The sequence below is a fragment of the Microcebus murinus genome, chromosome 5 (genome assembly GCF_040939455.1).
Source record: "Microcebus murinus isolate Inina chromosome 5, M.murinus_Inina_mat1.0, whole genome shotgun sequence".
NCBI lineage: Eukaryota > Metazoa > Chordata > Mammalia > Primates > Cheirogaleidae > Microcebus > Microcebus murinus.
Window position 1 is genome coordinate 62,404,331 of NC_134108.1, and position 23,739 is coordinate 62,428,069.

Consider the following 23,739-nt stretch of genomic DNA (forward strand, 5'->3'; position numbering starts at 1 on the left):
AACACTCAGCACTGCCTCCTAAAAATGTGGACATATGATAAATGTTTTGGTGATAATGGAATAATTTATCTTTCCTAGGGTGCATCCCTTTCAACTGAACCAAGAAAAGCATACATTGTACTGGTTTAGGGAGGATAAATGTAATTCCTTGACAATTAAAAATGATAGAAGGAGTAAAAACCCATTCATCTGTCTAATGACTATCCTTCAGTGGCAAAGATTTGATAATTCTAGGAGATGTGTTAGTGAAAGAGATTTTTATTTTAATGTATTTTAAAAATTCAGGGGAGTCTTGTTACTTCAGTTAACTCAGTAGTGTCAAGCTTTTTGAGGAAACCTTGGTGAACTGAAGAAAAGAATATGATCTGTATTTTCACTTTAGAACAAAAGAAAATGTGATATTTATTCTATTTAAATTAGTTTGAATTTTGTTAATATTGTTTCTAGTATGATGCACAAATCATAAAATTTAAGTCATATATATTAATACATATACACACATGCACATACACCACCCCACCATGATATAATATATATGTCCATAGCTTCACATTGAAAAATAATTATTATTCTGTTATTTATTACTTGAACATATTATTATTGTATTTAACTTCCTCAATATAAAAGCTGCTTACCAACTGGAATGAGTACATGGATTAATTAAAATAAGGTTTATTGATGTAACCTTAAGAATTAAGTTTTTTTATTGATGCAGTAATTTGTGTTTGTGTTTTATTTTATTTTAATTTTTAAACCACTTTATTGAGAGATATATGGACATATAAAAAACTATGTATATTTAATGTATACAACTTGGTAAGTTTGAAAATAAGTGTATACCTGTGAAATTATGACTACAATCTATGCCATAAACATATGCATCACCTCAAAATTTTCTTCTTACCCTCTTTACTTACTATTGTTATTAATGCTATTATTATTATTATATTGTGACAAGAACACTTAACATGAGATCTACTTTCCTGGCAAAATTTTAAGTATACAACAAAATATTATTAGCATAGGCACTATGTAGTACAGTAGCTCTCTCAGACTTATTCTTCTTGCATAACTGAAAGCTTATACCATTTCACTAATACCTCTGAGTTTTCCGAGGAGAGGGGAATGTTGCAACCACTATGGAAAGCAGTGTGGAGGTTCCTTAGAAAACTAAAAATAGAACTGTCAGAGGATCCAGCTATCCCAATTCTGGGTATTCAATTCCTTTGATATTACCAAAGGAATACCTTTGGATTACCAAAGGAATTGAAATCAGGATCTTGAAGAAATATTTGTTCATAGATATGTTCATAGCAGCATTATCCACAATAGCTAAGACATGGGAGCAACCTAAATGGCCATCCACAGATAAGTGAATAAAGAAATGTGGTACATACATACAATTAAATATTATTCAACCTTTAAGCATAAGAAAACCCTGCCATTTGCAATGAAATGGATGAAACTGGAGGATATTATGCTAAATGAAATAAGCCAGACATGGACAAACACTGCATGATATCACTGTATGTGTGATATTTTAGTACCAACACAAACTAAACCATGCAGTATCTAGATACCACTTGCTGGAAACTTAGCTTCCAGCAAGTGCTATTTCTAATAGCACATAGTACTATGAGCTCTGAATAAAGAAAGAAATCTCAAAGTGAAACAAAAGGTTATTTCTCATTCTTACTAGCACACATTTCATAAATCTATTTAGGTTAATACATTAAACAACAGGAAAATTAAAAGTACAGTAACTTTATAACCTAGTCCATTGAATAATTTTTTTTCTTCAGTTCCCAGAGCAGAGGAAGTTGCATTGGTTATTTCAATGACTTAGAAAAAGCAATATTTGCATATTTTCAAATCAAGCCTTTTAAAGTACATTATTTCAAGTCAAGCCTATTAAGGCTACTACTGTGATTACACTATTAATTTATTTATTACTGATATATAATACAAATTCAATTAATTTTTCCTGCAGCTATTGTAGTAGATGGTGAGCTCCAGAAAAGAAACAATATACCTAAGTCACTAGTTTTTAGTATGCACCAGAAATAGGATATTTAGAATTTCACTTATAGAATTTCAAATCATGGAGTTGATTTTGTACATACCACTGAAATACTTATTGAAGGGACACATTCTTATTTTATAAAAAGTAGTTCTCATTTTATCATTTATATTTATGTTCCAGTAAACTTACTTTCTGCTTTGATTTAATTCTATTCACTGAAAAATTGTCCCTGACGTGTTTTGCATTTCCCTACCCCTCCAGATCTGTCCTTACATGTTTCAAAATGAGCATATTTACTCTGGTGCTGTTAGCAATTTCTGCCATCAGAGAAAGTTATATATTTTTCCTGTGTCTCCCTTGCAAAGGTTTAAGAGAAACTGAGCTACATTCAGTTCAAACTGAAATTTCTGTCCAGTTAAGTTAGTTATTTCTTTTAAACTGTAATCTCTGTGCCTAAAAATAAATAACCTTTGCTATTTCAAACAAATTTTACTATTCCTAATAGTATTTCAATGAGCTAACTTTTTTTATTTATAGACTTGATTTTTAAAGTTTTTCTGCATTCATAATTAGATTCATTAGGTCTTCAAGCTAAATGACTTTAACAGTATGTGTACCCAGTATTGTATTGCTAATCAATAGAAAACTAGCATTCAAAACATAAAATTAACTTTTTCCCACCAGGGGTCCTCTTTGGACCTAAGTGTTGCCATTCTACCACCTCTGACAGATAATTTGAAGATAAGGTCAAAAGACTTGTACTTTAATGCCTTAAAACTCATCCTCATTCAAGAGAAAGATATTTACTTCCTACTATGTTTCAACATAGGTCATAAAAATATTACTATAATAAAATTAAGGCTGATGCCACAGCACTCACTCTAGCCTGGGCAACAAAGCAAGACTCTGTCTCAAATAATAATAATAATAATAATAATAATAATAATGACAGCAACAGCAATAGCAACAGTTTTATCAAGTGATTTTGGGTGTCAAGCATCATGGTACAATTTGCATCATAAGGATAAGGTGGGTTATACTATAGTAAAGCAATCTCTAAATTTCAGGCAAATGTCCAGTGTGGGCCAACATGAAGCCCTAAGCTTCTCAATAAATGTTTCTATAATAATTTCAGCAAGTAAAGAAGATATGGCAAATCTTATACTTTTCCTTAAAGCTTCTGTGTGCAACTCCTTTCTGTTCAATTTTCATGGGCTAAAGTAAGTGACAAGGCTATACTTTAACTCCAAGGAGAGTAGACAGTACAATCCTACCACACAGCAAGAAGAAAGAACAGAAATATTTGCACTGAACTATTAATTTGAAGAACTTCTTCAGTTCTCAAATCAGCTTCTTTAATAAACACTAGGACCTTCTACCATCTCTGTCAGGCTCTATTTCCTTAACTTGCTTTATTTTCTTCAGATTTCTTATTAATATACTAAGTTATATTGTTTATTTTGGAGACATGGACATGCACATAGAAAATATGGATACATGCATATTTAGAATATACACACCATGATGGTAAATATGTTGTCCAACTTTTTTTTTCTCCCTACCCTATACTTTCCTTTTTTTTCTCCCTCCCTCCCTCTCTCTCTCTCTCTCCTTCCTCCCTCCCTTCCTTCCTTCCTTCATCTCCCTCTCTGTCTTTCTTTTCTTTTCTCCTCCGTCCCTCCCTTCCTCTCTTTCTTTCTATTCTTTTCTTTCTTTTTCTTTCTTTCTCTGTCTTTCTCTGTCTTTCTCTTTCTCCTAACTCTATTGCCAATATTTGCATTAGCATCTGACATATATTAGCCACATAATAAATATTCTCTACATAAATGAATGAATTATATCCATTTTGTAAATAAGAGAACTAAATAGAGGTATTAAGTAACTTCACTAATATGAGATAGCTATGAAACAGCAGAGTTGTGATTCAGAGCCTAAGGTTTAAACACCCAGCTGTATAGCTACTATGCTTGATCATTATATAGGCTAGTAAGAAACTATATATATATATGGGGTAGCATGAAAAATACTAAAAATACTATAACAGAAACTTATACAAATTACTATGGAATCACCGAGGGAGTAAACACTATCACATGTTTGAAGAAGCATGATAGGATTTTGAGTAAGGTCTTGAACATACGTTTATTAATCTTTTGGAATTACTTCTTTGCCTTTTTGCTATAAGTGAGCCATGTACTTAGCTTCTAAGGGTACAAAAAATACACAAGATAAGAAATGTCTTTGCACCTGTAGTGCTTCTAATCCCAGGAGATAGATGCATTCATGCACACACAAACAAAATTCCTCCTAAGTGAGAGACTGACAGTATTTTCTGAAGCTTTCAGAGGGGTAGCTGGGTGTAGGCAAGAACAGCTTTCACTTGGGTCAAGTGAGAAGATGTTGACAGACCAAACACTGCAGAAAGGTTTTTGGGAGCTATTGACTCCAAACATTGGGCCAACACATGAACTTGAAGGACAAAACAGAGCTTGGGACTCTGCCATGAGCCTTCTTTGCTCTTTACTAAAGCATCACCCAATAATATTCTTCCACCTTGTTTTCTAAGCAGAATAAAAAAACCAAAAAGCAAAAAACAAGAACAAATGAGCAAACAAAAAACCCAGCTTGTCTTAAGATAGGCTTATGGCAAGAATCCAGTAAGAAAACATTTGAACTATTACAGTCTCTAGTACTTAGAAGGCTACAAAGTTTGACTCTTTCTAAATAAATAGGAAAGTATCATTCTTATCAATAGTATTAATATATGTTGATTACCTATTGAGTTTAGAGCATGTTTGCTAGATTTGGGGTGAGGGACTGTGGAAGATTCATGAATAATAGATAATGGTATATTTAGATGTTGACAATAAGAGGAAGGAGAGATGTCCATTGGACAGGGAACACTGGGATGAGACCAAGAAAAAAATGAGCAGCACATTCCAAATAGACAAGAGGAGGAATTAAAGTGAAGAGTTGTATCATTGAGGATTATGCTTTGCTGTTTATGATAGAAAACCCTAAAGTAACAGTGTCTTTAAAAGAGATAGATTTTATTTATCTCTTAGTAAAAAGTCTATAAAAATTCATCGCAAAATGATCTAATATCTTCCCAGAGTCCTCTTTGTGCTCTGTTATTTATTATGGGGGGAGGAATGATTGAATACTCAGAGTGGTAATGGTTGCAAGTTGAACCATACTGTTTAGTGGTATGGGTAGGTAACGAGCAACAGGTGAGGATGATGAAGATTCCAAGGACTAGCAACAGGGGGAAGCCACCACTATCTTTAGGCTTGAAGAGGTGAGAAGGACATGCTGTTTTGAGAACTTAGAGCTGTGGCCATACAAAAAGAAACAAAACAAATCTATTGCCTTAAAGAGAGAAACAACACCACTCCTAAACCTCAGTTCAGCAGAGAGAAAGTATAGGGGATGAATAAATAATCTACTACTGCCCTCTATTTCATTATCTGCTATTGGTCAAATAAAATTAGAAGCTAGAGAACAAGGTTGCCCAAGGGATACTTTTAGCTTTTCAGGGCATAAAACAGGATGAAGAAGAGTGAAAAAAATGAGTAAGAAGAATAAACACAGAATAATCATTTAAGTCCTTTTATCTCTCATTGCCTCTTCTTGCCTTTGTTCCATTTTGGTCATTTGGGAACACAAAATTACTTAGTGTCTCATATTTAGCATTCAGAATTTACTAAAACTCAGTTGTAAGCCATGAGCTGCTTTTCAAATGGCAGCATAGGACATGAATTTAATCTGAAACCAAGAGATCTGTGTGGATATTCTCATGTTTGAACTTAACAGAGACCTAACCAAGCAACTCTATCTGCCTCAATTTCTTTCAGGACTATTTTATCTTTTGGTTCCTAAAGTTCATATGTCAGGAAAATGTATACTGCTTACTAGACCTGCTTCATAACCTTCTCTTGCTCTGGGCCCAACTGAAAAATTCAGCCTTGAATGCTACCTGGTAAATATATCAAAAAATGTGCCTAAATATTTTACATATTTGCTCTAAACTCTAAAAAAGACATTATGCTTATTTCTTTTTGAAGGGTAGTGAAAAATGAAGCACACCGTCTTTCACTTTAAGGTGGTATCTCCACCCATGAAACTTCCTAAGGGATTCCTAGGAACACCATGGATTTTTTAGGCTTGTATCTGTCTTACTAAATCAACTATGGTGCTTTCTACTTCCTTCTTACCTGCTTCAATTAGCACAATGTAATAGATTAGCATGTAGTCTATAAAATGCCGAAAACAAATGAAGAAGTTTCCACCATACTAGGTTATGACAGAGATCAAATAGTAGACATAGACCTGAGATAAGATGGTAAATAGGGCTATTGTCCCTGTATGTGAAGAAAGACTATTTCTAGGGGGAGGGGGGAATCAAGATGGCAGACAAGAAACACCACCAGACAGAGTGTCTCTGCAAAAAAGACAGATTCTAGCAGAAATTAGAAGAAACAAGATGAGCATACATCGGACGAGGGTCAGAAGGAGGGGTACCTGAGACCATGGGAGACTCCATGGGAGGAGGTTGCAGAGGAGAACTGGAAGCTGAGACCACCAGAGCAGCCCAGAGACCAGCAGAAAGGGTAGGTGGATCAGTCACCTTTCCGCTTCCCTGCATGTGGGACTGCTGGTGGGCTCCCCAACGGGTGGAGAGACCTGCGGACACCAGCCCAGAGACAGCCGCAGCCAGCTAGTGGTGAGCTTGTAGCGGACGCAGCACCAAGCTCCCAAATCCCTCAGGGCACCTACGTGTTCACAGAACTGAGCCGCCCGGCAAGCACCATATTGCCTCCTTCTCCCCTCTGCCGACCCTACCCGTGGCTGCCCAAAGAAACAATATAGCCACCAGCCGGAGGCACCTCTAGGGAACGGGACCTTCCCTTTTGGGACCCTACAGCTGACTAAGAGGAACTCAGACTGCGAGCACCCTACCGGCCAGCCCTCCCAGGTGCTGCTGGCACAGTGATCCCAGGAGAACAGTGCAGACCCTGAGGCTGAGAGACATAGACCCAGCCTTCTTCCTATGGGTGAATTGGGAGTTGCACTCCTCTCCCTGGTGGGGATACAGTTTGAACTCTGGGACCCAGAGGTCAGACCTGCAGACCAGATCCCGTGCTCCGAGGTCTCTCATTGCCTGGGGCACAGAAGGGATATACCTGAACAGCCTACTGAGTTGCGTGTGCCTTCAGGGGCAGATCAGCGTCCTAGAGGGCAACCCTCCACCCAAAAGGAGGCCGTACGCCCAGCCCCGGTGGCGTTCCTGCACAGGGAACTCCCCACCCGCCGGCATCACAGTCCGGGGAGGCCTGGTAGTGTGTGGACTGGCCTGCTGGCAGAGGCCCAGGAGTAGATGCGGGATTGGGGAGGGTGGAAAGAAGCGAGGCCCGATCCAGACTGCAGGTCTCAGACAGCCCAAGCCCACACATAGACTTTCTGACAGAGCCAGGCCATTCCAGCCCTTCCCTGACAGCTTTTCCTGGAAGCAGAGAACAGAACTTTGACCCCTGCTAACAGCATTGGTGGCGCCCGAGGGCAGGCTTACCCAACCCAACTCTGTCCAGACTCTCTCCTATACCAGCCCTCACTGAGGGGGAGAAAAGGACACACTTGGAAGTCCCAAGGCCCCACCGACCACCTGAGGCACTAGAGTGCCACTCTGCAGGCAGAGAGCTGATAAAAGGACACAAAAACAATAACGTAGCCTGTGCCTCGATGCAAGCAACATCTACTGACAGGAAGGACATCCTGCACACCCTTTTCACGGCACCTATTGACTCATTATACAGGGAGTGGTCAAATCTCACCCACAGACACCACCTATCTGCTAAGAAACTAAACAAGGCATGTGAATACCCAAAGAGGGAGTGGTCAAATCTCACACACAGACACCACCTACCAGCTCAGAAACTAAACAAGGCATGTGAATACCAAAAAAAAAAAAAAAACCTAAAGAAAAGACACAACAATTGATCAACATGGGAAGATATCAGAGAAGGAACTCTGGAAATATGAAGAACAAAATGGAAAACACACCCCCAAAGAGTAGCACCAACCCCCTAGAAACGGACACCAACCAAAATCAGGCAACCAAAATGACAGAAGAGGAATTTCAAATGTGGATCATAAGAAAATTCAACGACCTGCAAGAACAACTCAATAACCAACACAAAGATATCCCAAAAAGTCTCCAGGACCTGGAACAAAAGTTCACTAAAGAAATCGACACAATGAAGAAAAGTTTAACCAAACTCCTGGAAATGAAGAATCAATTCAGGGAACTACAAAATACAGTGGAAAGTCTCAAGAACAGGGTAGATCAAACAGAAGAAACAATCTCAGAGATTGAAGATAACACCTTCCAATTAAATAAATCAGTCACTGAGATAGAACAGACAAAACATAGAAAGGAGCAAAGCCTACAAGAGATGTGGGATTATGTGAAGAAACCTAATGTGAGGGTCATAGGGTTACCAGAAGGGGAAGAAGACAACACTCAATGGTTGGACAAGCTATTTGAAGATATAATAGAGAAAAATTTCCCAGACCTTGCTAAAAATCTTGATATACAAGTTCAAGAGGCTCAGAGGACCCCTGGGAGATTCAATGCAAACAGGAAGACGTCACGACATGCAGTCATCAGACTGACCAAAATATCAACTAAAGAGGCCCTTCTAAGAGCTGTAAGACGAAAGAAGCAAGTGACATACAAGGGAAAGCCAATTCGTATAACACCAGACTTCTCTAATGAGACTTTACAAGCAAGGAGAGACTGGGGCCCCATTCTCACTCTTCTGAAACAAAACAATGCCCAGCCTAGAATCTTATTCCCTGCAAAACTAAGCTTCATATATGAAGGAGAAATAAAGACATTCCCAGAGAAGCAAAGCGTCAGAGAATTCACCAAGACAAGACCAGCCCTACAAGAAGTACTCAAAACAGTGTTATGCACAGAACACCATAAAAAAAACTCACGAATATAAAAACAACCAAAACCCAAAGATTAAAGGCCAGATATTACAATGGCTCAAGACAGAAATCATAGCAACAACATCCAACCCAACAGAATGAACAGTAATCCACCTTACCTATCAGTTCTCTCAATAAATGTGAATGGCTTAAACTCTCCACTCAAGAGACATAGGCTGGCTGAATGGATAAGAAAATATAGGCCAAGTATATGCTGTCTTCAGGAACACATCTAACCTGCAAGGATGCATATAGACTAAAAGTAAAAGGGTGGAGATCAGTATTCCAGGCAAGTGGAAGCCAAAAGAAGGCTGGTGTGGCAGTTCTAATTTCAGACGATTTAGTTTTTAAACCAACTAAAGTAGTGAAAGACAAAGAGGGTCATTATATAATGGTGAAGGGCACAGTTCAACAAGAAGAGATAACAATTTTAGATATATATGCACCCAACTTAGGTGCACCCAGTTTCATAAAGCAAACCATACTGGATCTAAACAAATTGATTAATAGCAATACCATAATCACCGGAGATTTCAAACGCCACTGACGGCACGAGACAGATCCTCCAATCAGAAAATTAACAAAGAAATAATGAACTTAAATAAAATTAAAGAACAATTGGGACTGACTGACATTTACAGAATATTCTACCCAAATCCACTGAATATACGTTCTTCTAATCAGCTCACGGGACATTCTCTAAGATTGACCATAACCTAGGACACAAAGTAACCCTCAAGAAATTTAAAGAAATAGAAATCATACCATGTATCTTCTCAGATCACAGTGGAATAAAAGTAGAAATCAACCATAACAGAAACTCACATTTCTACACAAAAACGTGGAAATTAAACAACCTCCTACTAAATGATTATTTCATAAATGAAAAAATCAAGATGGAAATAAAAAAATTCTATGAACAGCCGGGCGTGGTGGCTCACGCCTGTAATCCTAGCACTTTGGGAGGCCAAGGCAGGCGGATTGCTCAAGGTCAGGAGTTTGAAACCAGCCTGAGCAGGACCCCGTCTCTACCAAAAATAAAAAAAAATAAATTAATTGACCAACTAAAAATATATATACAAAAAATTAGCCGGGCATGGTGGCGCATGCCTGTAGTCCCAGCTACTAGGGAGGCTGAGGCAGTAGGATCGTTGAGCCTCAGAGATTGAGGTTGCTGTGAGCCAGGCTAACGCCACGGGACTCACTCTAGCCTGGGAAACAAAGTGAGACTCTGTCTGAAAAAAAAAAAAAAATTCTATGAACAAAATGACAATGGAGAGAGAAGTTATAAAATCCTCTGGGACACAGCTAAAGTAGTTCTGAGAGGAAAGTTTATCTCCATAAATGCCTATAACCAAAAATCAAAAAGATCACAAATAGACAATCTAATGAAACGACTCAAAGAGCTGGAAAAAGAAGAACAGATCAACCCCAAACCCAACAGAAGTGAAATCCACAAGATCAAATCAGAACTAAACGAAATTGAAAACAGGGAAGCTATTCAGGAGATTAATAAAATAAAAAGTTGGTTTTTTAAAAAAAATAAACAAAATTCATACGCCATTGTCTAAGCTAACGAAAAGCAGAAAAGATAAATCTCTAATAAGAAATCTCTAATAAGCTCAATCAGGAACAATAATCAGATATCACAACTGATCCCAAAGAGATACAAGATATAATTTATGAATACCACATAAATTTTTATGCACACAAACTGGACAGTGTGAAGGAAATGGACAAATTTCTAGAAACACACAGCCTCCCTAGGCTCAACAATGAAGAAATAGATTTCCTAAACAGACCAATCTCAAGAACTGAAATAGAAACAGCAATTAAAAATCTCCCTAAAAAGAAAAGACCTGGTCCAGATGGTTTCACACTCGAATTTTACCACACTTACAAAGAAGAACTAGTATCTATCTTGTAGAAACTATTCCACAACATTGAGAAGAACGGAAACCTCCCCGATACCTTTTATGAAGCGAATACTACTCTGATACCAGAACCAGGAAAGGATGCAACACAAAAAGAAAACTACAGACCAATATCCCTAATGAATATAGATGAAAAAAATTTCAACAAAATCTTAGCTAACCAAATCCAGACACTTATCAAAAAAATAATTCATCATGACCAAGTGGGCTTTATCCCAGGGATGCAAGGATGGTTCAAGATATGTAAATCTATAAATGCAATTCACCACATCAACAGAAGCAAAAACAAAGACCACATGATTCTTTCAATAGATGAAGAAAAAGCTTTTGACAAAATTCAACACCCTTTCATGATATGAACACTTAAGAAAATAGGCATAGAAGGGACATACCTAAAAATGATACAAGCCATATATGACAGACCCATGGCCAACATCATACTGAATGGGGAAAAATTGAAAGCATTCCCACTTAGAACTGGAACCAGACAAGGCTGACCACTATCTCCACTTCTATTCAACATAGCGCTGGAAGTCCTGGCTACAGCAATCAGACAGGAATGTGGAATTAAATATATCCAAATAGGGGCAGAAGAGATCAAACTTTCACTGTTTGCTCATGATATGATATTATATCTAGAAAACCCCAAAGATTCAAGCAGGAAACTCCTGGAACTGATCAATGAATTTAGTAAAGTCTCAGGATAAAAATCAATACACAGAAATCAGAGGCATTCATATACACCAACAACAATCTAATTGAGAACCAAATCAAAGACTCAATTCCCTTCACAATAGCAACAAAGAAATTAAAGTACCTAGGAATTTACTTAACCAAGGAGGTAAAAGACCTCTATAGGGAGAACTATGAAACACTGAGGAAGGAAATAGCAGAGGATGTAAACAGATGGAAATCCATACCATGCTCGTGGATCGGCAGACTCAACATCATCAAAATGTCTATACTACCCAAAATGATCTAGAGATTCAATGCAATACCTATTAAAATCCCATCAGAATTCCTCACAGATATAGAAAAAATAATTTTACGCTTTGTATGGACCAAACAAGACATGGAATATCAAGGGCAATTCTAGGCAACAAAAACAAAATGGGAGGTATTAATATCCCAGATATCAAACTATACTACAAAGCTGTAGTAATTAAAACAATCTGCGATTAGCACAAAAATAGGAATATTGACCAGTGGAATAGATCTGAGAATCCTTATACAAAACCATCCTCATATAGCCATCAAATCTTTGACAAAGCAGACAAAAACATATGCTGGGGAAAAGAATCCCTTTTCAATAAATGGTACTGGGAAAACTGGATAGCCACCTATAGAAGGCTAAAGCAGGACCCACACCTTTCACCTCTCACAAAAATCAACTCATGCTGGATAACAGACTTAAACCTAAGGTATGAAACTATTAGAATTCTAGGGGAAAATGTTGGAAACACTCTCCTAGACATCAGCCTGGGCAAAGAGTTTATGAAGAAGTCCCCAAAGGCAATCACAGTAGCAACAAAAATAAATAAATAGGAGATGATGAAACTACAAAGCTTCTGCACAGTCAAATAAATAGTCATGAAAGTAAATAGACAACCTACAGAATGGGAGAAAATTTTTGCATCCTATGCATCCGATAAGGGACTGATAACTAGAATATACTTAGAACTCACGAAAATCAGCAAGAAAAAAATCAAATAACCCTATTAAAAAGTGGGCAAAGGACTTGAACAGAAACTTTTCTAAGAAAGACAGAAGAATGGCCAACAAACATATGAAAAAATGCTCATCATCTCTAATCATCAGGGAAATGCAAATCAAAACTAGAATGAGGTATCATTTAACTTCAGTGAGAATGGCCTTTATCAAAAAGTCTCCAAACAATAAATGCTGGCGTGGATGCGGAGAGAGAGGAACACTCGTACACTGCTGGTGGGACTGCAAACTAGTTCAACCTCTGTGGAAAGCAATATGGAGATACCTTAAAGAGATACAAGTGAATCTACCATTTGATCCAGCAATCCCATTGCTGGGCATCTACCCAAAAGATCCACTGACACTCTACAAAAAAGACACCTGTACTCGAATGTTTATAGCAGCACGAATCATAATTGCAAGGCTGTGGAAACAGCCCAAGTGCCCATCAATCCAAGAATGGATTAATAAAATGTGGTATATGTATACGATGGAGTACTATTCAGCTCTAAGAAACAATGGTGATATAGCGCATCTTATATTTTCCTGGTGAGAGCTGGAACCCATACTACTAAGTGAAGTATCCCAAGGATGGAAAAACAAGCACCACATATACTCACCAGCAAACTGGTATTAACTGAGCAGCACCTAAGTGGACACATAGGTACTACAGTAATAGGGTATTGGGCAGGTGGGAGGGTGGAAGGGGGCGGGTATATACGTACATAATGAGTGAGATGTGCACCATCTGGGGGATGGTCATGCTGGAGACTCTGTCTTGTGGGGGAGGGGGGAAAGGGCATTTATTGAAACCTTAAAATCTGTACCCCGATAATATGCCGAAATAAAAAAAAAGTTTTGATTCATTAAATAAAAATAGAAAGAAAGACTATTTCTGGTTGTGTCAACTGGCTGGCAGTTCAATATTGTTTTCTAGGGTAATAGCATACTAGAGGCCAGGCCATCTTTTTATTTGCTCCAGTAAAGATACCACACCATGTCCAGAACAACAGATACAATTGTATTATCTGATTAAGGTTATTATAACCATAGCCATTCTCCAAGTTCCTACTAACAGGAAGGTTAGTAAAAATAGAAAAGTAAAATGGGGATAAAATAGGTAAATTGATTTAAAATTAAATAAAAAATATCCACTCCACTATCTGCTATGTCCTGAATGGTAGCACTAATCTCTGCTCTACCCATGAAGAATGTAGTATTGGTTTTGATTTAGTAACTTAGGAAAGGACACCATGAGAGAAATTATATGGCACATTTCTACAATAATAACCTTCATACCATAGGGCAAGAACCAATGACAGGACTCTGTCATTTACTAAGTATTCATATTTTCTCCAAATATTCAAAAACTAGGAAAACAGAAAAAAATAATTCGAGCCAATTTAATGTAAGATTGACTTTGCCAAGACTTCATTTCATCTCTCACCTGATCTTCATTAGTCCCTAACTGGACCACTGGATCACATGGTTTCATTCAAAGCCAGTACCTAATAACCACATAAGGTCTGGTTATTTGCTTTTTCTCAGTCACATTATTAAGGGATTATAGCCTCTGGAGAGAATGTGGAGAAAGATTCACAGCACATAATTTAGGCTCTTTTCAAGGGTCTTTTCTCAAAGGGGATTGGCCTCCCTGTCAATCAAGTCATTTTGGGTCTGTGAGATAGTTTAAGTTTTAGAATAGAATGAGAGGCCATGAACTCCACTACAGTACCTCAAGTCTTGTTTTTTGCTCAGTAGACCTGAAATTTTTCTACTTATATAAGTTAAACAACACATTAGGAGGCTTCCCAGCTATTTAATTCCCAGGAGCCTAGGAATAATTAGCCACAGCTATAGACTTCTGTGGCTAATTATGGTAATTGTGCCCACTATATTTCTAAAGGTTACGTGCCACTACCTGACCCCTTCCACTATGGGATCCAATCATTTCCACTAGAGAACATAATTCCATTGCAGCAGAGCTCACTGTCATCTCTAGCCTATAGACAATATACACTATAGCCTTTTTCATGAATTCTGGTGATCCCCTCAATAATGTATTTCTTAATGCTTTGGGGAAGGGAACTTTCTACAAGGTGACCATTGTCCTGGTGTAGAAGCAATCTCCTGCTAGATGAAGCTTTGATTTATTTCCCTGTGCTATGCTTGGATCTGTTATTCTGGGCATAGAGTCAATGGGGGGGGTGGCGTGTGTTGGGAGTAGCCACTCAAGAGGATCCATGTCTCTTTATTAAGTATCTGCACCAGTAACACCATGTAAAGTTGATTGTTTTATTTTGTTATTTTCTTTTAGTGTGAGAGAAATGGGGAAATAAAATGGTAGGAAAAGCCATCTCCATCATAAAAACATGTTAAGGAGGAATTGAGAGTATAAATTCTCAGCCTCATTCATGTATGCCTACTTGACCCTAAGCTATATGTCAAGGTCCTGGTCCTTCCCAACCACAACACTTACCTTAATATCAGAGACTTAGCTAGATTCTGCATTTTAGTTTTGAAAATCCACAGCTTTCACTATCAGGCTTTGTTCCTGTTTACCCTATAACCATAAGACTTGGGGGATTTATCCACCCACATCCTGAGCTGGAAATATATTAACACCCCAATTCCAGCATCATATTTAGAGGGTCTACTTCAAATAGCCATTACTGTATTAATTAGGGCACTTGAAAGAAACAGGTAGCAAACTTAAAGGGGTAGCCAATAAGTGTTTATAGAAATAGCTGTTTGGATTATATGGAATGTCTTGCTATATTTCTTCGCTATGCCCCTCCATCTTTACTTTCCATGCCTCTCCATGGGTATTCAGACACATGCTCTACACCAATGGCTCCCCTTGCCTTCTAGTTTCTGGTTAGTTTAACTAGTAAGAAGCACTGGCAATACATAAGAGGGTTGGAAAGAGTGAGGCTGAGGATCAAGTCCCCTGGTTCCCTCCCTGCTCAGTCATTATGGGTTCTATGTTTTTTTCTACCAAACACTAAAACGTTGCTCTCAGGCAGCCCTCTCCATCCCATCAGCTTTCTCTTTCTCCAGGCTAAATAAAAACTCCCTTTCCTCAGTTCTCAGGTCTAGGAGTAACAGCTAATTCTTCTAAACCTTGCCCTCATCTTTGTCAAGCATCCTTTTTTAAGTTCTCTGCAAACTATCCAATTTGAGAATACCATTTCTTTGCTCCTGGATACAGTAGAGGAAGAGATTAAACTAATAGAGATCAGTATAAATGGGCAGTTGCTTCCACTACTAGGAGAAAGAGGAAGGGCTGCTAGTAATGCTCAACAAGAGATAAGGCTATAGAAGAGGGCTAGATTGATAGTAACTAAGGGCTTTGTGAGAGGAACACTGATCCTGCCCACCTATCTCCAGACAGAAAAACAGCAGAGGAACAAATGCTGCTACCTTACTTTCCCCTCACCCTCCAATATCTTGCTGGAACCTTTCATTGGCTAATCCCATATAGTCCTAACAAAACAATAAACCCATGTGTTGCTATTAATAGATGTCAGCCTCCTAGAGAAGAGAACAGGATCTAAAACAAGAGCAAAAAATGGATCTAAAGAAGCAAATGAAAAACAATCTGTGCCTAATCCCAACATCAGCTTCCATTCTTAAGGACACCTTGTGGTTCAAGAAAGCAACATGGGTTATACTTGTAACATCCATATATTAGGCAGTGGGAAAACAAAGGGGGAAAATAGTGGAACCATCCCTCTCTTTAAAAAACAGTTCACAAATATTTTTGTGAAAATATTTTTCCCAAATAACTCTTTGCTGTGGTTTGGATATTTGTCTCCTCCAAACCACATGTTGAAATTTGATCCTCAGCATTGGAGGTAGAGCCTCATGGGAGGTGTTTGGGTCATGGGGGTAGATCCCTCATGAATATCTTGGTAGTGAGTGAGTTCTTGCTCTGTTAGTTCCCGTGACAGCTGACAGCTGGTTGTTAAAGAGAGCTTGGCATCTCCCCCCAACTTGCTTTCTTGCCATGTGATCTCTGCACACATCAGTTTCACTTTATTTTTCATCATCAGTAGAAGAAGCCTGAGAATCTCACCAGATGTCCAGTCGTGAACTTTTCCAGACATCAGAATCATGATCCAAATAAATCTTTTTTCTTTATAAATTACCCACTCTCAGGTATTCATTTATAGCAACACCAAATGGACTAAGACACACTTGGACCCAATTACTATGATCAGGTGGTCATAATTGTTTACATAATTGTTACATAATTGTTTACAAAAGAAGCTGAAAATGTGGTCTTTAAGCTGAGTGTATGGCCATCCCAAATAAAATTAGAGTTCTGTTACTAAGGAAGAAGAGAAGAGCAGATGTTAATATTTTTAGTCAAGCACCATTCTCTGACATAGAAATCCATTACGTTGCCTATGGACTATAGTGAAACCAGGTTGTTGAAGTGAGGAAAGGGGAGCGTTATGTTGAGAAGTTGTGAATTGTGTGGAGTCCACCTGTTAGCAGTCATTGAATGCCAGGCTAAGGAAATGTGAAAACAATCGTCTTTTTCATAGATGTAGGGGTTGGGGATATACTTCTCTGCATAAAGGGGAAGAGTGATAGTCCTAGTGCCTAGCTCTTCTGAGCTTTCGATGGCTTCTCTAAGGTAGAAGACAGCGATGAACAGAAACTAGCTTCACATGGACTGTAAGGTGTTCTGATCATGGCTAGGAAGTCTTTCAGGAGGACTATATGCTGTGAGGCTCACATGATAGAGTTAGAAACACACTCCACCTCACTCCACTATGTCATATACAATAGACATCACTAACTAATCCTAGTACTCTAACAGTAAAACTAGATTGGTTCATAATATCTCCCCACAACACAGTGTCCAGGGAGCTGCCAAATATCAAAGAGTTCTGAAACATATTTGTTATCCAGGATGCAGTGGATATGCATGTGCTTTAGCTTATGTGAGATTTGAGTTTAAGTCCTTCCTCTATTAGAATTGCTTGTTGTCTTACTAGTTATTTAAATTGTCTTTGCCTCATTTGTTTTATTGCTAAAATCAGAGCACTGCTTCTTATATTTGGTAAGATTAAAGAGTAAATGAAAGGACACATGTCCTAGTGTGCAAGAGTACCCACTGTTATTTCCAGACCACTCCCCCTTTCCATCTTTCTCTTTGTTTTCTTTATTTTCCCCCATTTTTAGCTGCCTTACTGTAATCTCACAAAACATTATTGCTATAGTCTATACTTCAACTCACAGATTCAAAACCTTCCAAGTTTTCAGACATTAAGGAAATATAAAAACACTGAAGACACCATTGTATGTCTTTGTGGTGTCCCCAAATAGGGAAAACATTACTAGGGGAGGTTTTACTAAAGAATTTTGAATACTTTGGAAAAATAATCACTCAAATATTTATACAAAGTATTATAACATTAGCTATGTAAACAAATTGAAAGCAAGTTTTATTAGAGATCATAAATATTGCACATTTCAATTCTGTTAATTTTAGGGGGACTGTTTTCCACATATAAAACAGGAGCTGGAAGCTTCTAAGAATTTCAGTAATTGAGTTTATGCTTTGTGCCCTTTAGGGGCTAATGCTAAATCTGATAGGTAGGTTATTTTTGACTTCATTATTACTTTCTCATTAATCACTTGAAAAGAATTAACAGTGCCAGAGGGGAAAGGTCTTTTATTTTTTTTCTTATATTTATTTACTATTCAAACAACCATTTGTTTGATGTCAGTTTTAGTCAGTGATTTCAAATTGGTCAATAAAATGCTAATGATTACCAACATACTATATTTCTCACTTGGAGATCATCATTTAATTCTAACAAATGCCAGTTGGATACTTGTTAAAACAGCAGGAACTAATTCATATATTCAAGCTAAATAAATAAAGTTTGATTGCATATTTGTTCCACTCTGCTTTGATAACTAGCACTGTTAGAGAGGTGCTTCGTATAAACTTTCTTGAAAATGCCTGATAACAAGGTTTCACTGATGAAACTAATATGTCAACTAGCATTATATGCCTATATATCCCATGTTTGTCTCCACTGTAAATGGACGTTAGACCTTGAAATTCACATTCTGAAATCCCAGAGCAACTATATTAGATCCATAATTGGGACCTTCATAATTGGGACCTTCAGGAGCCAATGGGCACTTCAATCTTCCCTATATTGCCTGTGTGTGTAAGTTCACTCCCACCCACTCCCAATTCAGAGATCCTCCAAAGATAAAAGAGAATCCTAAAACTTCATAAGATGATATCAACTGTTTTTGCATAAAGATAAATTGAGGGAAATACTTAGTGTTCAGTTTGAAATAGAATTCCAAAGGCCTCTAATTTGAAGCTTTTATTGATTTCCTTGGGAAATCTACACTTTCAGAAATTCAGCCATGAGTTGGTTCCTAGTAAACTACTTAGAGTTTGCTTTTTGGAAAATATTACAACTGTCTTAATTGTGATAAACTCACAAATAGCTCAGTGTAGTCTTCCTTCTTCTATTTACATAAGATCAGCAACATGTCTATATATTTACCCTATTAGAGTTTTACTTTGTAGCTTCATTTTACAATGGTCAAGAAAGTATGGAAAGCCAAAAGTTCAATTGCTTGTCTTGATATTTGACCAAATATTACACAAGAAACAAATTATGTGGTAATTTTTTTGTATTTTTAAAGTGTAGTGTAATTCCATTAAAAGTAATCAGGATTGCAGCAAAGTAGATAATTTAAGTAAATGCAAAAGTAACATGTCATGAAGATCTTATCTAGAGAATTGTAGAGACTACCTAAAAAATGTGAGAACTTCCTGCAAATAATTTTAATAGTTCTTAAGGACACCAGATAACTCTTTAGTTGATGATTATTTACTACTCTCTACATTTGCCAAATTACTTTTTTTACATAAATCTGTTTCTGCTGTATCACTAATATTCAGATAGAACATTTTTAAAGCAGGTTCTTTAATGCAGTTTCACATTTAACAATTATTTTGCCTAGAGACTATGTGTTTGTTAGAGATCAGTTTCTAATGTCAGAATACAAAAAGCTCAAAAAGAATAAAGTATACAAACGTTTACTCAGGGCTTCTCTTGATATAGTAGGAAGTAATATGAAGATTTTAAGGTTGCAATATATACGTTGAAAAAAGGCCCTAATATTCCTTTATTATAAACATTGTTTCTATTTATTATAAACATTAACTTTCTATTAATCTTTATTAATAAACATTAACTTTCTATTAATCTTTATTATAAACATTAATTTTCTATTATAAACATTAATTTTCTACAGAATTTGGTTAAAATTTTGACTGTATTTTTAAATTCCAAAGCACCAATGTCAGCAATGTTATCACATTCATATATGTAGAGTGATTAGTATCAATTGGGGTGAATGACCAGGCCATACTGATCATGCCATAGAAATACTCAGCTAGCAACCAATTAATATTCAGTTACTACTAATTAGTCAAAGATCTCTTAAGTTATTCAAATATATAGTGGTTTATTTAATATGTATTTGTGTACAGAATTATTACTGTTTCTTTGGCATAATTTGAGAGAATATTGAACTATCTTTAATGTGTACCTTTATAACTGGGATGATCCTGAAGAAGTTGAATCAGAAACCATCAAATTTTTTATATGGGAAAAAATATGGAGCACACACACACACACACACACACACATATACATATGTGTGTGTGTGTGTATGTATATATGTATATATAATATATATATATGGAACAGAGAGTCCCAAGAGTAAAGATAAAGGGCTAAAATCTAAGAAATAAATGTTTTTTAAAAAGAGGTGGCAGTTAACTGGTTAACAAATGCATATTGAACATATGTTATGTGGCAAACACCATGCTTGACCCAAGTTCAATAGTAATCAGTGCTTCACCATTTTGGATAGATATGTCCAAAGGATAGTAATTTATTCATCAGCAGTTTAGTTGTTATTCTGCAGGATTGAGAAGAGATGAAAATAACATCACTTTTACATGAAACTCCAGATAATGAAGAGTTAAAAGAAAATGATCTTGTAATGCTTAGTTTTCCTGCAGTCCACCAAAAAAGGTCTTTAGCTGAGAGGCCAAGCTCTACATCACACAGTATCTATTTCATATAGTAACTATGAGCTGAGTGCTGCTTTCTGCTTTAAAATAGATGCCATTAGTTGAGTACCTATTATGTGAAGATAGTTTAGCGCATTGCAAATATTTGCAATTTTAGAAGCTAGTTATAAGTATCCCTATTACACAACCAATGACTCTCAGATTCAGAGGATAAAGTAAAATTTCTGAGCTTCCACAGCTAATTAGGAAGGGGGGGGAACAGGGAATCTCTCTGCCACCACAGTTGATGCTTTTACTGCTAAATTACATAGCTACACTCAGAAGCATTGTGAAGCTGATAAAAATTCACCATCAAGGTCTTAGAGTAATCTACACTTATAATATGATAGGTAATACTCAATAAATCCATTCACACTTTGAGTTGAACAATTAAACCCCAACACATGAAAATAAACATTTTTTTCATTTTTTAAACAAAAATCTTCATGATAATTTAACAGAAAAATTACTAACTGCATTTCTTTTTATCTACACACCTTTATTTTATGAAATATGAGCATCTCTAAAACAGTAGCTTATTAGTGTTTAAATTTCAATGGCACAAGTGAGTTAGTAAAAAGAATGGAAATAGTTCCCATTTAGTTGTAGTTCATAATTTTTTATCTTTCTTTTATGCCCATGCCATAGAAGATATTATGCAAATTTTAAAATCAAGTTTATTTAAGACACTATGTCAGAGGTTAAAATCACTCAGGCTAAAACAAGACCAGATAGTACTAATGGTGCTAAGGAAAATAAATAAATAATTCAAAATGTTAACATTATAATCAAAGGAACATGATAGGCAGTTAAAGTTGCCTTGAAAACAATTTATGACTATTTCTCATTTTTTTAAATTGTTTTAATTCTTTAAAAATATGAAATATTTACCATATATGCCAGGCATTGACTAGGCCCTGAGTAGGTTATGGTGAATAAATAAAATGAGTGTAGCTCCCAAACACATGGAGATTAGAGACATGAAGCAGTTAAATACACAAATAAGTACATAATGACAGAATATTATATGCTAGGAAGATAAGGAGACAGTGACAAAATAATGATGATGATGGAGTAATAGCCATTATAAATTGGGAAATTGAGAAAAATGAAAGAAAATAGCATTTCTTTTTTTTATTTGGATTGACTATAATATACATATATAATTTACCATCTTTACCATTCATACTCTTACAGAAAAGAACAAGTTCCAACACTTTTTACACTGAAATGAAAATGTTTCTAGATGTCCAATTCAAAATATAAAGTGTTTTCATTTTTATAATAATTATTATAGAATGTAATGTATGAACCCAAAGAATTGAGTGAGTTTCCTATCTAGTTTTCTTTTTTGATAATTTATAGTTAAGCCTTTTAATTGACCTTGAAATTATCACCTTAAAAAGGTGATATTTTACATTTAAACCAGAATGTATTATAAAGACTCCTCTCCCAGGAAATACAGAAAGAAAAGTTTCCTCAGAACTCACCACCTGGCCAAACAACACTAAGGATATTTCTCATCCCAAACTGATAAATGATGAATGCATTTCTCTTGGCCAGGTGACTAGTGAAGTGACCTATGGAAAAAAGAATACTTAAGATTTACTCCTTTTAGAAGAGTCTGTTTGAAAAGGCAATTTCTTCAAGAGCAGGCTGGATTTACAACAATTCTGTATAAAAATAAATTTTAACTAACCCTTAAAGCACAATTACGAGAAATATTTTAATATCAATTCAATAAAGAGGAATATTAAATCTTAATTTAATCTAATTGATGACTATTTCTAGACTGACACTGATGCTGAGCTTCTAGAATACACACTATTTATTCAAATAATATTTAAATCTTGTTAAGTGCTTTCTAATGATGATGAGTACTTTGAATCCAGCCTAATGTAATGTTTCTTTCTATGTTTAGATGGTGATGACTATGACAATGAAAGATAGGAAATCATATTTTACTCCTATTAACTGTCGAATTTAAAAAATTCATTTTCCAAAAGTAGTGAATTAAAATGAATATTTTCATAGTTTATAAGGAGCAAAAATTAGATACACCAGGTTCTCTTTACTTTCAAAGAACTATAATCATTGATTTTCACATTAGCATATTATATCAACATATAATGGCTTCAAGTGGACAGAGCATGTATGACTAGCACCTTGAGCAGTTACCAGTTGTGTAGCTTTAGGAAAGTCATTCAACCTCTCTATATCTCAAATTCTGTGTCTATAAGGTGAATATAACAATTTCTACTAACCATGATTGTTTCAAAACTTAATTATGATAATGCATATGATGTGCTTTTTACTTAGTATATACATTTTAGCAATTATACAACTACTGTATTAAAAGGAAAACAGAAAAGTACAAGCTACAAATAAAATTAGTTTTGTTTTTAATATTTAGGCAGCTGAAGTAAATTATTTTTCAAAAAAACTTATTTCCATGTTTTCTGTTAGTTTTGCCTTTCTACAACTATGCATGGAGATTTTCAGTAAAATAAATGGAATTTATTTTCATTTTTATCTGTTTTCTGATTTTTATTAAAATCTTATCTGACAGTGGAGAGTATTTAGCTTACTTTCATATAGAAAATGTCATTTAAGCAAAAAAAAAAAAAAAAAAAAAAAGAAAATGTCATTTAAAAACTGAAATATAAAGCTACAAGCTTTTTATTATATACTGCATAAAATACAGTATATAAATCAACTTCTGTCTTTTTTCCATGTGACTCTATGTCTGGTAGAAGGAAGATAAATTAGCTCTGGATTGCCCAGAATAGTTTCTCACAAGGCAATGATCCCTTATTTACCTTTCAAATATTGACAAAAACTTTCTTAGTAATATTCTGTAGTTATTAGATAATGTAGAGACAGAGAGAAAACTTCACTTTTGCTCCCTCTGAAGGGTCACTGAAATAACCTGACAATAGATTAATAGGAAA